At 40.5% G+C, this 13,834-nt stretch overlaps 1 protein-coding gene across 20 annotated transcripts in view; it reads left to right on the top strand.

The window, feature by feature from the left end:
* Positions 1–13,834, top strand: part of TSPAN4 (tetraspanin 4) — a 460,958-nt gene that overhangs the window by 162,099 nt on the left and 285,025 nt on the right. For 18 of the 20 annotated variants that reach the window (XM_054198966.1, XM_054198984.1, XM_054198963.1 and 15 more), the window contains one exon: positions 5,057–5,138. The exons of the other annotated variants lie outside the window; for them this stretch is intronic. The gene's annotated coding sequence lies outside the window, so the exon portion shown is untranslated. The remainder of the gene's footprint in view (positions 1–5,056; positions 5,139–13,834) is intronic. 20 annotated transcript variants of the gene reach the window in all.

Below are 13,834 nucleotides of genomic sequence, written 5' to 3'. Positions count from 1 at the left end.
TGTATTTCTGTCATGGGACAGGAAGAAAATTCAGTCCCTTTCTGCTCTGGTGCTCCAGGAGATGCAGAGAAGAGAAATGTGATCCCTGAGGATCTCTGCAGATAGTGAGAAAAGAATATATAGAGAACGTGAAAATCAGCTACAGGATGCCGTACCTCGAGGAATTCCAGATTCAATTGACTTTTGATACCTCAGGCTTTAAGCTGTCTTTCTGGTAGCAGGCATTGTAGATGATGCTGTCTTCAGGCAGCAGACAGCACTGTGCCGGGCCCTTCTGAGAACACGGGTGGGGGTGGTGTGTTGTCAATGAGCAGTCAAGTTCTTACACCAAAATTACTTTTTTGATAGTCACTTTTTCCACAGAAATGTCAGAAATAATGATTCTTTATTGATGGTAGAAGCATTTTGTCAATCATTCCCCCCCCTTGAAGTGAAAACAATCCAATTAGTAATGCTGAAAGGAAATGTTTCACAAAGGATTGGAAAATGTACCCATTTTGAATCCTGGTGAAAAATAGAGCCTTCAGTGTGCCAGTATTTTTTTAAAAATTGTTTTCTGACAAGCCTTCTCCTGGTAAAGAGTCTCACACATCAGGGGAAACGAGGAGGTAATGACTATCTGGCTGTTGTGTTAGATGTGTCTGTGTGTTTGAGAGACTGGTGGTGGTGGTACGTAATTCTTGTTGCTTAAAAACACACTCTCAGGTGGGAGCTACCTGCAAAATGCTGCTAGTTAGAGCTTCTCTCCAGCTGCAAGGACAAGGACCGTGGCTCATGTTGCTGATGTTCAGATATTTCATATTCAGGCTTGAAGTGTTCCCCACTCCTTTCAGTTGCCTGGCGATCCCCATCAGGTGTCTCAGACCTACTCTTAATCCTGAAGTTTGGCCAAGGGTGAACCTTGGGTACCAGGGCAGGGAGAACTTGAGCTAGAGATGTCTTCCCTCCCAGGAGAGGGAGTGCCCTGTTAGGTGCCTGTAGGGGATGATGGAAATATTCATCTAAGCTGATCTCTCTAACCTTGGCCATACTGCCACTGCCCTTCAGATTTCTGGTTTGCATTTGTGATTACTTTTTTATTCCCCTGGGAAACTGAGCTTGCTTCATCAGCTGGAGTGGCTGCTGAAGAGCAATGAATTCTGCTTTTGTAACAGACTTTTAAAGAAATTATTTATGATTCTAAGATAATTGGATGTGTTTCAGTGTCAGCACTGGATATGCATTTTTAAGAATGCTATTGAGACTCTCATACAAAAAAATCAGCTAAGCATGTTCCTAGGATGTTATTTTATAGTATTGGAGAAAGTATTGAGTGTAGTAGTATTAGGTAAAACCTTTCATTTAATTTATCAAAACATTTTCAGTGCTTTTTTCCTTCCAGACAGGCAGAATTTAAACAAACACCAAGCAAAGGAAGGGGACAGAAACATTTTTTTTGACCTTACATCTTACATCTCTTTTGCTTTAGCTGGGACTAGTTAGGCTGCATACATAATTGTAACCTCAGAGGCTTAATTTTTGTTGAAGGGAACTTTGTAGCAGGAGTTTGAAAAGGCGCAGTGTGATTCATGTCAAGTAAGCCTGAAGCTGCATAAGCTTTGAGCTTGTTGTCCGCAATAATGTGAGTTAACATCAGTGAACAATCAACAACCGTAGCAATGGGCTAAGAGAGCATTTGGATTTAACAAAAAGCAGATGATGACAACAAAGAGATCTTGGGGGTTTTTTTACCCTTTGAAAGCTAAATGAAAAAGTCTAAAGAAGAACTTTGTGGTTAATATTTTGGTGGGGACAGTATGGTTTTAAAATTTTTCAACAAAATAGATGCTGACATTCCTTATTAGTCTGGTTTTCTGGCAGACATGAAAATATAAGTTCACAAAACAAAAATATTAAAAACTGTGAAAAGGGAAGAAGCCTTTTTAGTAATGTTGCCTATAGATATGTTTCATTTGGTGGGCAGTAGAGCTGCTCCTCTGTTTCAGGCAAAAGCCTGGGCTATGTGCCTGGTCAGTTGTATCTTTATATGTAGATCTCTGTGCTAAAATGCAAAAAGATGTACAGCAGAGGAGTTAAAGTCGTGGTGGTCTCTAAGAACAGAAGTCAAGCAAATTCTGTCTCTATAAGTCAAGCTACAACAAGTGATACACAAGACTCTCAAGCACTTTCTTGGATTGGAAACAAGGCAGAAACTTTGGATAGGTACAATGTAGAAACAATTCCTCCTCCAAGTTTAATTTTACTCAAGTTTTTGTTGGTTTTGCTGCTTTTGCCATTTGAAACTGGAACAAGCATGGAATTCTGTTTCTTCTAATAAGCTGGAAATGAAAATAAAGGCATATTTGTCCCAGTGAGGTCCTTTTTAATATGTAGATTTCTCCCAAGTTGTTGTCCTGTTCATGCCTCCCTTCAATAAAATCGTCTCTTGATAGCTTCTGGGAAATAGAGTTTGGATGCATTTTACCAGTTGTGAGTAATCTGTTCCTGTACTATGGATGCACTTTGGATTGAAGACATTGTAGGGGAAAGCAGATTTGGTATCTTGCATGGCACTTCAGGCTCCATGCCTGATGCAGTAATGCTGTTTTAAGTAGCAGAAGTGTTCAAAAGTGAGTAAAGACACATCAGTGCAATCAGTGGTTCATAGTCTCCTTTCTCATATAGCATTACTTCTTACTTGAAAGATCTTCTAATGCTGTACTTGAATTGTTTAATTTATGCAATAGATTTTTTTTTTTCCTTCTCAGTACTTCTCCTGGATGGGGAGTGTGCTTAAATGGGAAGGAATGGCCGTGTTTCTTCTGTCTAATTTAATTAATCTATCTAATTTATTCAGTAATTAGAACATACAGATTTTTTATTTTTTTTTCTCACAAAGTAAGTAGAGGACAGGAATGCTGAGCATTCATGTTTATTCTTGTAGAGTCTGTCTCGTTGAATAAAACACATCCTCTGGTGCCATCCTCTTCACTTGAAACAGGTGTTTGAAGTTCACCCTTTTGGATGACTTTGAAGTGAAGGCAAGGAAAACCTACTGGGAAAATAGTGTCAAATGCCTTGCAGGCCTTTTGAAAGAGTTAAAACACTCTCTGATCTCACTGGTTTCAGTCAGGCTATTAGGTCTTTAAGCATCTTGTCTTTGAGGATTAGTCTGGACTCTTAATTGTCCATTCCTGATGGTTTCTATCACTCCAAGTGCACTAATCTTGCCTTAAACGATAACTCTGGCAGTCATTGCATTGGCATAAAAACTCTTTTTATTCTGCTTAGAACGTTTCCCACCTAAAAGCTTTTACTTTAAAGCCTTTCATCCAGTTCATAATTGGGGTGATGGGGGGTGAGGAGCATGGGCAAAGCCGAAGTAGAGCCATAGCACTTGATAAACCACTTGCTCTCAAGTTCTCTGGGCTCCTGGAGGAAGGGAAGTGTCTCCAAGCCACCTTTTTACTAAAACCTGCTGATAGCAAGCCGGCAGAGTGTTGATTCCCAGGCAGCTTGTATTAGAACGGAATCTAACGTCTGCATCTGGTATGTGCCCTGTGGGCTTTGAGAAGAAGCAGTATGCATTTGTATGTGAGTCTTACTGTGACAGAAGTGAAGGGCCACGAAGGTGATTAAGGGACTGGAGCATCTCTTGTATGAGTAAAGGCTGAGAGATCTGGGACTATTCAGGTTTGAAAAGAGAAGGCTCAGGGGGGATCTTATCAATGTATATAAAAATATCTGAAGGGAGGGTGCAAAGAAGATTGAAGCCAGGCTCTTTTTAGTGGTGCCCAGTGACAGGACAAGAGGTAATGGGCACAAAATGAAACACAGGAGGCCCTCTCTGAACATCAGGAAAATACTTTTTTGCTGTGGGGGTGACTGAGCACTGGCACAGGTTGCCTGGGGAGGTTGTGGAGTCTCCGTCCTTGTAGATCTTCAAAAGCTGTCTGGACACAATCCTGGGCAAGTGGCTCTAGATGGCCCTACTTGAACAGGGTGGTTGGACCAGATGACTTCCAGAGGTCTCTTCCATCCTCTACTGGTCTGTGATTCTGTGAAGCTAAGCTTAATACAGAGCATCAAGTGGGCAATGACCTGACTTCGGATGGAGGTTTATTTTCCCTCCTGTCTTGTCTCCTCCAGTGCTATGTGCAATCATCTCAGTCTTTTTGTACTGTATGGTCCCACTAAGGACACCTTCTGTTGTTCTATAAATTTTTTTTTTTAAATTTTTTAAAAAAACTCCAATTTCTTTATGCGTGAGATTTTGGGGATAGCTCGGCTTTCATTAAAAAAACACAAATGAAAAATTAGTCTTTGTGGTTATAGAGAAGAAGATCAAAAGCATCACTTTCTAAAAAACCAAAATATTAGGTAATAATGAGATTGTAACGTTCAGTATTTTATGAAAGCATTTTGATTTTAGGAAGGATTTTTGATTTTTTTTAAATATTAATTATATATTTATATATAAATTATATTTATATTAGTTTCTTCTATTTTCTGTTCTTCAACAAACTTTTTTTCCCCCCAAAATAATGGATTTATACATTACATATTCTGGATCTATAGAATTTATGCATGCATCTTTTTTGTGTCTCAATTCCACGAAGCACTCATATCTGATGCAGTGTTTAATGTGATTCAGATTATGCAAATAAGATGATAATGCTACTCTGTTCTAATTAAGTGCTTGAACATTGGCCTAAGTGGAAACGAGCTGTGTGGGATGTTCAGAAGTGCCCGTGGGAGAAAGGAGCTTAAGCCCCATTGAGAGTGAAGAGCTTGATCCCATCAGCTTGAGAACGTGATGTCTCCCCCATGCTCTGCTCCCACTGCTGACGGCAGGTGTTGTCATTCTAATGACTTCATGAGCCAAGCTATGGGTTTCATGTACCACTAATGAAAACTGTTATACTTGCCAGGTTTTTCTCTATTACATTTCAATCCAGTAATTTTAGTCCAGTGAATGAGGGGGTCTCTGTTGTCCTTCCTGAAAGACGCTGTTAGAGTTTTCCTTGTATTTTGTAAAATACGCATGGCTTCTGACACACAGGCTCCTGTTTTGCAGGTGCCCAGTTTGCTGGTTGCGGAGAGGCCACCTTTCCAACTGGGATCACGTCGAGTGCTCTAAGCTTCCATTCCTGCATCAGGTACATGAATGGCTGTGATCAATTCATTGATCTAAAATGAAGTTCTGAGTGGATAATTGCATTTGAACTTAAGGCCTCAGTGACTGGCTTTTTAAAGAGTAGAAGAGACAACCTGCAGAAGCTATTATAACTAATATAATGGATCACGCTGGTAACTTAAGACCTTCACTGTTTAAGGAAAAAAAAACCCAAAAAACCAAACCCTGTTTACCGAAGTGATGTGTGAAATCTGTCCATCTTCGTCCTTTCCCCATTGAACCTGTGTCTTTTGTGCATGGTCTATGCATTTTGAATAGAAAAAAAAAAAACAAACCAACCCAGTCCTTCCAATCGTGTTATAAAAACGGTGGAGGTGTTGAAGAACATGCTGTGGTAAGAGAAGGACAGATAAACAGATTAAAAAAGAGATGCTGCAGCATATGGCACAGTTGCTGTAAGTATATAGCTGATTACCCAGCAACAAATGACTAAGACACCAAAATATATTCAGGATAATCTCACAGAGTGCAGCCCCTGAAGTGGGGAGAAAGGAAGATGATACATTTGAGTTTATGTTCAGTCCCCTCTAAAGCCCTGTAGGGAAAAATATTTTTGAATCTTCTGGAAGAATAAAGCTACAAGTAAAACACTGTAATAACTTCGAAGTGGGTGGATCTGAAGCGGTGAAGCATTTTAAAGGGAGGGTTAGACTTCCTCCTTTCTTTTTATTTGTCTTAAATACTTCCTTTCCTTTCCTACTTAAATGGGCTTCTGCAGCACATGCAAACTGAGGATTTCATCAAGGTCTGTGGTGTGAAGCATAATTGAAGTTGGGCATCTGATGTTAATTGGTCTTAACTTTTGACTCAGGTATTCTCATACTCTCAAAAGCTGGTGTCTACCAGGAAATGTTATTTTGCTTGATGTTCAGTGACTCTTCTCTTGCAGTTCCTAGCTTTCTTCTTGAGTTGTATCAATCAAAGCTCGGTGATTTATGCTAGAAAATGACTCTTTTTGTCACCTGTTCACCCTTTGTGTTGTCTGTGAAGACTAAAATATCTGTTGTTAATACAAGTCCTTCAGAAGGGCTATTCTGTCCATGTAGTTAAACAGTTAAACAGCCAGTTAATTTGGTAAAGTGGCCATAACTTACCACCTAATAGAGTCTATAATTGGACTAAGGTTTTGTTTTGCTTTCTGAATTACTGTGTCAGACCTTGAGCAACATTGCTTTCAATTCTCAAACTGAATTATAGGTTTAGGCCAAGGAGATGCAGCAAACACAGCTTTCAGCAGCTGGAATGACCCAATTTTCTGCATTGCTAGTGACGATTTTGTTGTTTTTATATGATTATATATTTAACTCAAGCAGAGCTTCCAATAGGCAAGGATCGGAGAAGAGTAGGAGGCTTCTTTGTTTGCTTTGTTACTGTAAGTATTCATTCTGTGTCACTGTATAATTTAGAGGATACAGGTCCTAGGGCCATGTTTACTGCCTCATCCTTAGAGCATTGTGCACAACGCTGCCATATAAAGTGTGCAGGAATAAAACCAAACAAAATCTGTTTCTCTGCAAAAATTTTTATCTTGAGTCTTTAAGATTGTCTTTACAGACTGAAGACAAACTCTTTTTTTCTGTGTTCTAAGGGCTTCTAATGAAACATGGTGGTGCTGGGGGCATCTGTTTGGGGTTGATAATTAATGTATTTGATTATGGATATAATAAGTGCTTGTACTTTAAAGTACATGAAAGAAGTGTCAGTTTCCCAAGTAGTATTTCACCATTGAAATCAGGCAGAATGAATTGTCATCTCAAGCTCAGTATCACTGGGGGGTGAGATTTAGCCAAAACCTTCACTTCTGCTGTACAGACGAGGAGATGGTGCAGTGGAAAAATGGCACGCTGTTGTCTTCCTTTCACTGGCAGAAAAGGAGGGAAATGTCTGCCTGTGTCTGTGCAGTGCTTATGTGCAGACAAGGAGCCTAGACCAGAAGCTGTCAGGTTGTAAGCTCTGAGGTATTTAAAACAATCTTTGTGCCATGAAAAGACTTTTTGCCCACATGCCTGATGGTAGGAGTGGAGTCGTCGTGGAGGGGAGTAATGCTTTGCTTTCCCCACCAGTTCGTGTTTTTCTGTAGCTCTTCTTGCCTCACTACTGTCAGGGAGGCTGGTTTGCCATGCTAAACACTTTGGGGCTGACAGGATGGAGAAAACCTACATGCTCCTTTGACAGCTGTAATCAATAAAAAGTGAAAATCTCACTTTGAGAAGCCCTCTTCCAACTATAAATGCCAACTAAAGTCATGAAGGTGAAACCCTGATTTTAGACCAAACTGAAAACAGAGGACCAGGAATCTGAGCCCAGGGAAATGATTTGCAAACCAAGAGTTTCTCTCTGCTTATCTGTGTGCGCCTCAGACAAGAAAAGAACCACACTGTGCTAGACAGTCCTTAAAGATTCCTTCCTCAGACAACTCATAAGCCGGACCTTTGCTTAGCACATCCCTGTGCTCACAGGGCAGAAACAGGGCTTGCTGCAAGAGCTTTCATTATCATATTGCAATCTTCTGAGAGATGCTGAATTTCTCCAGTGCTTATGAGAGTCACTGCGAGATGAGGAAACTTTATTAATAGCATCTAGGCAAAAGGAGGGATCAGAATTAGCTTTTTAACCAAACAGATCTGCTTTATTTTTAAAAACAAGTAAGTAATTTCTATGGAAGAAAAAAAGTTGTTTCTTTCCAAATAGATTTAATTGCCTGCAAGCCACATTGAAAATGGAGATAACAACTTTTAATTATGATTAGGGATAGACAGAAATTCCCAGAGCACCTGGTTAATCAAAAATAGAGGCTGAGGAGTGCACTATTTTTCATGCTGTATTATGGTGACAATGGCAAGTCATTTGGAAAGAATAATAAGAAAAGTTAAGTCTAACTGATATGTTCTTGTTTTGTGAGTAACTATTAGTATGGGCTCTTACTGTCATCTTTGTTTTGCAGGAAGCAATCCAAGCGAATAAATATGGCTGTATCCCATGCTGATGTTTTATTCACAACTCAGCTGCTTATTTGGTTGATATGGGGTTTTTATTCCCTTTATGTTAGGGTGCTGCTAGGAAATTTGGTGGTGATAAAAGTACAAAGCTCTTGCAACGAGCATTGTGCTGATAGATCTCAGTGTTTTGTGAAGTGTCATTAACCTCACTTTGCAGATATGTAACAGAGAAACAAGTTTGCCCCCATGGTCACTTGGCTGGCAGGAGAACTAGGATGAGGATCCCTGCCCTGGAGTCTCAACATGGGGCTCCCTCTGTCCGACTGTGCAGCCTCTGCTTTGGTTTGTTAATAGAACTGTCAGTGGTATCATTCCTCATAAGGACGTAGGAAAGGTTTTAGGTTCCCCAGATACTAATCAGATATCTTTTTGTCAGCACTAAATTCATTTTAAAGAAGAGATACAAAAATAGCACATCCTTTTGTATTAGCTATCATACGTTCTCTAGAAGCTTCTTTACCAAATGCATAAAAGAATGCAATTAATGGCTCCCCAAGAGATTTATTCTATTATCTTGACTAGCTTATTTCTAAAGTAGTTTGACATTTTATTTGTCTGACTTATCTGTTGTTGTAGGGAGATTTTGTTTTATTACCCTTGAGAAGGCTGAAATGTTAAACAGGAAATACGGGAGTTCCTTTCATTACTTTTTTTACTATGAAATGTGAACTCACAGTCTGGAGTGTCAGCTCTGCAGTAAAGAAGAAATCTGGGCTCAGGGCTGGGACAAAATGGTGCTGAGGAGATTTAGATTTGATTACAAACCATATCCCGGCCCCTCTGTGGTAAGCTGCTTATACCTCAATCCTACAAAGCAGTTTAAAGCCCTGCATACCCTACCTCTCAAATGTGAAATTCAGGTTGAGCCTTGTCTTCCTCTGGCACTGCCAACACCCCAGCATCTGCAGTCAGCGTGAACGGGCGCTGCAGGGGAGTGCACTGGAGTGAAGTCGGGTTTCTGCTCCCAGAACAGACTTAGCTGTAAACAGTAGGACAGATGTAATTTAAAATACCCGCTGGTGTTGCTGCTGGATGTGTATTGTCAGTAATGTGAACTACAGTGGTAACTATAATATGCTAACAAGGAGGCATTTACCTGGAGGAGTAAGAGCCGTTTTTATATGGTTGTCTTTTAAACTGAACTTTCTGCTTCTTCCGCCATGCTTGACATCAACCGAAGTCTCTTAAATTTAATGGCTTTGAGGTGTTTTTGTAGTTCTGGTGTAATTGGTATTCTGGTGTTCAGTCCTCTCTGTAGTGCTTCCACCTTCATGCACGCACTCTCCATTTGGGAACACGAGTGAAATATTTCCTTTGATTATGATATTTGGGAGACACTACAAGTAGGAAGGTTTTAGGAGAAATCTCAGAGTCAGATCAGACGCAAAGAAAAGCAATTGAGAGTGGATTTGCAGTTTTCTGTGTGTGAGCACACGATTTTACTTTGCATTGCCATTTTGAGTCAAAGAAGACGAAAAGCATATGATTAATAGAAGCCTGATGAAGATATGTGCTGTTATGCCTTTTTTGAGTCCTGTAGATCTTGTGTTTGGCACCCAAAAAACCCATCCTTTTATGAAGGAGCTTTCTTATTAGAGAAAACTGTAAGGTAAATGAAACGAGCAAGTATAGAAGGCATATATTATTAAATATATTTTGTGTGAGTAAATGAATATCCACAGTTCTAAAAGGAGTCTAAAACTGAGCTCTGCAAAAATAAATTGCTTTATCTTAATAATATACAACATCCAAGAAAGCCACTGCTTTCTAAGAAAAAAAAAATACAGGAAATTTTAGACCTTCTTGTACAGAAGATAATTGCACTCTTGCTTATTTTAATTACATTATCTTAAGTAGGTCACTTACATGCTTAAAACTGTAGAAAGTTTAAGAAAGCTTAAGAACCGGGCACAAGTGCAGAACCAGAGGACCTTGGTTACAGTCTCCTTTTACAGATCAGTCTCTGTATTGCTCCATCATTTTAGCATGGATTGCCTACAGTTCAGAGAGAGGTTTTACTTGTATTTGTTTTTTAATCTAGGTCGGTGCTAGTGCTTCGTTTCTGGGTCAACTGATTTCATTATGAACATGTTCGTTGCAGTCAAGCTGTCTTGTAGCAGCAGTGATAAAAAGATAAAATCAGGCTTCTGAAAGCAATGGTGACAAGATTGTCTCAGGGCGGATAAAGAGACTGCAAACAGGAACAGCTTCATATGGTCAGAGATGGTACTGACTATTTGCATATTTTTAGCATGTCTTTTATGGCTCTAGAAGAATGAGACAAAAATTACCAGCTCATTTAGTTCTTAATTCCTTAAATGGGTGGCCCTGTCTTCCAGGTGTTTAGGATGTTGCATGTCCCTTGGGTACTGGAAAAGTCTGATCTTTGGTGTCATCTCAGGAGCAGCAGAGCTACAAGCACATTTATAAACTGCTCTTCCCCTCTTTGGCTGCCTAAGTGATAGACCAGAGCTCTCTGAAAATTTGAGTAAAGGGCTCTTTTGAAGATATTTGGCTGCAAGGATACAAAGGGGAGAGTACTAAAAGGAGGACTTCTGTCTGAGCTGCCTTTGCCGTACTTCCCTAATGTAGATACAAGCTGATCTTTAAACTCCTTGAAGACCGCCGAGAAATATGTTTATGAAGGTGATGCTAAGGGGTATAATACATCTGGAAAATGCTGGCATTTCTTGGTTTTCAGGCATGGCCTGTGTTACTAAAGGCAGTTAAGTGGGATGGCACTACACAGAACATCTGTTTCAGAAAACAACCCTCTAGCCTTTGCTTTTTACGCATCTTCTGCTGCTTCCATACTCGGTGAGGTTTTGAAGCTGGCTGAATTGCGCAACCTGATCAGTGTTATCACTGTTACATTTTTTCTGCTGAACTCTACAGTTAACGGCCAGGTCATGAAAACTTCTTCCTTTAAGCAAAGGATCTGAGAAAGTCTGCTGGAGCATTGGCCCTTGAAAGATACATATGCTATCTTCTGCTTGTCTGGTGTTTAGCAGCACCGAGTCACAGCTATGTTCATTAGCCTCCTTGCTTGGTGTAATGAGAGATCTTCCTCTGGTTTCAACCCACTGCCTGGTTACTGTTGGGGGGAAATGCTGTGTTCTCTTCATAGCCCTGCCTGTTCCTAACCCTATTTCTCCTCAATGCAGTGGATACTTTCCCTTCTCTGGTTTCTTCTGTAAGATCACAAGTTGTAGTGGAAGTTGCTTAAGTAGGCAATTAAGACTTGAAATGAAGTTGAAAGAAAATGAGCAAAGCTGTAGGGAAGGTGAATTTGATTGTTAAGATTTCTCTGTGTGATCAGCCAAATCCTAAGATCTGTCTACTCCTGGACTTTTTCAAGGATAAACTATTCTAGGTTAATTATATAGATATAATTCCCTATGAGGACATTTGTTCTGGAGTAGAGAGTGTCTGTGTAGAAACTGAACTTTTGAAACTGCTTTAAAGTACTTATTCTGCAGTAGCTACTTTGATTAATTTCTAAACATACCAGGACCTACAGTGATTGCAGCTGGCATTGCTTCTGTACCTCACTGCTTGCTTACAGTAGCTCAGAGAGTATCCCCAGTAATGACGCACGTTCAGAATTGTGCCCTTTCATTTTATTTAAACTAGCAGAAGCAATCTTCTAGGCTCTTCATCTAAAAATGTGTACCATGGATTGAAATGCTGCACTGCATATCTGTGTGCTGACTCCACAAAACTCACACCGTTTGCCTCCATCTCTTTCATAACAGTAGAGTTTAAATGTGGAAACATCTCTTAAGTCAGACAAGGATATTTGGTTTAGAAAATGAGAGGAGAGGGTCAGTGCGTCACATGAAGGAAAACACGAAGGGGTGAGAAGTGTCTAATGGAAAAAACTGGAAAAAGACAAGGGAAGAGTATTGAGGAGGAGAAAAAGAGAAGTAAAGGGAGTGGAAACAGAGGAGGAAATGCAGAGAGAAGCTGCAAGATCTTGATGAAATTGGAATTAGTAGTTGTTAATACACAGGAATTTCTCAGTGGCTTTGGATAGGCTGGGCTCCCCACTCTTCAGAGCTGGAACTCTGCTGGCTTCCCTGCCATGCTGTTCCAGTTCGCTTCAGCAGAGAACTTGGCCTTCATCATTCAGAGGCTGTCGTCTCTCACAGCCACCCACTGACCTGTGAATTATTTGTGCCTGTCTAAAGGCACTAACTGCTGAATGTGTGAGCTCTGCTGTCGTTCCAGGATTGATGCTGTAGCCAAACGGTAGAGTCTCAGCCCAAAGACAGCCCCAAAGCAGCTCCCACAGCTCTTTCCAAGGTCCCCAAAGGAAGGGGGCAGCTCTCAGTTGCACTGCAGCCAAGGCCATGGGCAGAGTAGCAATATTTAAAACTAAAAAAAAAAAAAAAAAATGCTGTTCACCTCTGTGACCTTACAGTTTTATCATTGTCTATATGAAGCTTCACAGAAATTTGGTGAGATAGCTCAGCTATTTCCAATTAATAGGAATGGGAAAAGATCCCAAAGGCAAATACCTACTGAATAGGGATAACTTTCAGCTTGCCTGAGCACATGGCCCTTGCCCCTTACCTTTGGCAGTGTGCACGGTTGCTTCTCCGTCAAAAAAGTCTTTCCTCTGCACGGAGATGATGAACAACCTTATGTTCTTTGGTGTGTTGGACCACCGCTTCCTTATGTTCTTCACATTCTGGTTGCTTTTGATTTGTTGCCTGCAGTTCTGGTGAACCAGCATTCTTTACTTGGCCAACAGCTGACCTGTCTTGGCTGTGTGCAAAGGCCTGTGGTCAGATCTCAGAGGATCTGCTTTGACTCCAGGTGGAAAATGTCTCATTGAAGGACTTGGTCTGAGGTCAGCCTCATAAGCTTGATATTGGTCCCTTTTCTGGGGTCAACAGAAATTAGTTAATCCTTATTTGTTCCTGATTGCTTCAAAAGGTCTCCCTAGTCCATGACTCTTTCGGCTGGGTAGGAGATGGTTAAAATTAACTGCCTGCAAACAGATGTGAGTTCACCCTCACCTTTCATTTATGCTAAGGGGGAAATACGATACATATATTAGAGTGTAGCACTGACCAAAAATAACTCCAACACATTGAACCCGGTGAGCAGCTGATGAATGTGATGGTCTATTTAGATGTTGCTGTCTCCCTGCAGTCATCGTTTAGACCCAAATGACAGACACACAAATAAATTCCTGAAATCAAGAAGTAGTTACAGTTCATGAACAACACAGGGTCAGATTCGAAACTGGTGGATGTTACCACAGCTTCATTAAAGTTTCATTTATTTATGTTTGCATTATTTTAGCTGCCTGATTTCGCAGCTCTAATTTAGAGTGTGGCAATGCAAGTAACTGAATCAGCTTAAGTAAGGTGACAGTGGACTCTGCTGTGAAGAGAGCACGGTTACACTGGTGGGGGAGAGTTAGCCCTCTTAAATCAGATGTGCTGTCAGTAAAAATAATTATGTGGAACTACAGCCGTAATAGAGTGATGCAATTTTATACCAGCTCCTGATGCGACTGGTAAATTGTAGCTAAACTTTAATTTATCCACTACTCCCTGCTCTTCATGCTAAGTAGCATAATCATGAAAGCTCCTCTCATCTGAAAATGGTCTTAAGAGTTATGAGTATAGGGCACTAACAGTAGGCC

The sequence above is a fragment of the Rissa tridactyla genome, chromosome 4 (genome assembly GCF_028500815.1).
Source record: "Rissa tridactyla isolate bRisTri1 chromosome 4, bRisTri1.patW.cur.20221130, whole genome shotgun sequence".
Taxonomy (NCBI): domain Eukaryota; kingdom Metazoa; phylum Chordata; class Aves; order Charadriiformes; family Laridae; genus Rissa; species Rissa tridactyla.
The sequence above is the reverse complement of the archived record's forward strand: the minus strand, read 5'-3'. Positions and strand labels throughout refer to the sequence as shown.